Source organism: Acyrthosiphon pisum, chromosome X, assembly GCF_005508785.2.
Source record: "Acyrthosiphon pisum isolate AL4f chromosome X, pea_aphid_22Mar2018_4r6ur, whole genome shotgun sequence".
In the NCBI taxonomy this organism is placed as follows: Eukaryota; Metazoa; Arthropoda; class Insecta; order Hemiptera; family Aphididae; genus Acyrthosiphon; species Acyrthosiphon pisum.
The window spans coordinates 37379007-37381234 of NC_042493.1; positions in this window are offsets into that span (position 1 = coordinate 37379007).

Sequence of the window (2228 nt, forward strand, 5' to 3'; positions counted from 1 at the left end):
TATCTGTTCACTATTCTGTAATATCAGTAAAGATTTTTTTCACGGTCATGGGCCGCGGCCTACTGCACAGCAGTGTCCCTACTGTGCTGTAGCACAGTAGCACAGTGGGCCAGTCCGGCCCTGGAAAGAACGCTTATTACTCGAAATTGAGAATTCTATGTCTAATATATCCAGAATAAATTTGATCGTTATGGGCTTACCGTTAAATATACAGAATAAATTAGTTAAAGAGGAGATTACAAATACAGACTTATTAATGAATAGAATTAGAATGTATGACACAGGGTATAATAAACAAAAAAAGAGAAGACAAAATGAAATTTAATAGAAACACAATAACAGCTACTGGAAAGAGTAATGCAGACAAGAACTATAGTGTGATATCAAAACCGTTTTATGAAAAAAAAACCTTGTAGTATGTGTGAAACCTTAAATAAACCAGAACGTTATCATCAGTGGCGCAACAAGCGGGGGTGTTGGGTGGTACTTACACCAGGGCACCAGGGCAGCTGACATTTTAGGGGGCACCATCTGATGCCTGTGTTTTTGGTATTTATTTTATTATAACATAAATTATCAAGATTTGAATAAAGATATTATTGTGGTAATAAAGATGAATGAAGGTATTTCTTGTAAAAATTACGAAAATAGATTTTTCTTTCCGTGGAACATTCAATTAGTTATAAATGGTATTATAGTCGTATAAATCGGTTTAGCAGTGGGTAACGGTTGAGGACTAATTGAGATTGATAAGAGTTGTTTGATGACGTAATTGTAGTTAGTACGACACTGTTACGAACTACGAAGACCCTAATAGACGGAAAATTAGTAAAACATCTAAAATTAGAACAAAAATAGTAATTTTTGTTATATTATCAGTTATCACGGATGATGGACGACGGAAACGACGGATTATTCGTAATTTACTTGGAACAGTTGGTACTTTATGTATACTATACAAACCTATATTTGATGTTTTTAAGTCAGTGCAGTAAGCAGTTGCCAATTGAATTTAATTTAAAACCTGTGACTAGTGTTGAACAGTTTAAGTTTTTATTAATATTTAACTATTTTAATTCAATTGATTGTACTACATTCCATTAAAAAAAAATGTCATAAAATAGAAAGCAGTTAAGTGGTTATGCAAAACGTAAATTAAAACAAATTAACGATGAACATGTAAATAAAATAAGAGGATATATAGATCAATTTATAAAAAAAAAACCAAAATCTGAAATTGGTAGGTATAAAAACAATAATAATATTTTAAAACTTTAGACCATAATTTTGTGGTACTCTATATTAAATACATTTACCATTATTTTTATAATAATTTTAGTTAGTAACTCTGGTCCGAATAATTTTGAAAAAAGTGACATAATTATAAATGAAATATTGGATTCAGCAGCCTCAGATGTAAGAGATATTTCAGTAGATGCAGCCAATACAGGTACTTAATATTAATTAATATTAAATGCCATGAAATTGTATGATATACATATATTATTATTATATTTAATAGGTAATGATTTTAACTGTCAACAATTAATTGATAAAACAGTTTCATGTACTCTGTAGTCTATATTCAATACATTTACTATTTATTATTATTTATTTAATGATTTTAGTTAATAGCTGTGTTCTGAATAAAGAAAATAGTGACAAAATCATAAATGAAATATTGGATCCAGTCATCTCAGATGTAAGAGATATTTCAGAAGAGGCGGCCAATACAGGTACTTAATATAATATTAATGCTATTAAATTAGGTATATGTTATAAAATAGATAGGTATTAGGTACCTACTAAAATAATATATAAACTAATTTAGTAGTTTAAGACTATTTTTTTTTCATGATACAACATAAACAACTAAGGTCATTAAATGGATTTAATTTTATGTTATGAAATGTCAACTTATGAGTTAACAAAAATTATTATTATTCATGTTACAAAAGTGTAGCTACAATATAAAACAAAGTTATCAATCATACAATAAAAAAAAAAAATTGAATTTTAAAAATCACATATTATTAATTGTGTTTTCCTAATTTTAGGTAAATTCGTGCAGTATGCGTATCCATCTGATATATTATGTCACTATGATAAAAACATGAACTGCAATATTAAGAGATTTATAATATCTAGTGGACCATGTAGGCCAGACATTGATTATCCTTACAGAAAATATGAAGACGGAAAATGTTTTCGATTCTCAACTAATTTTT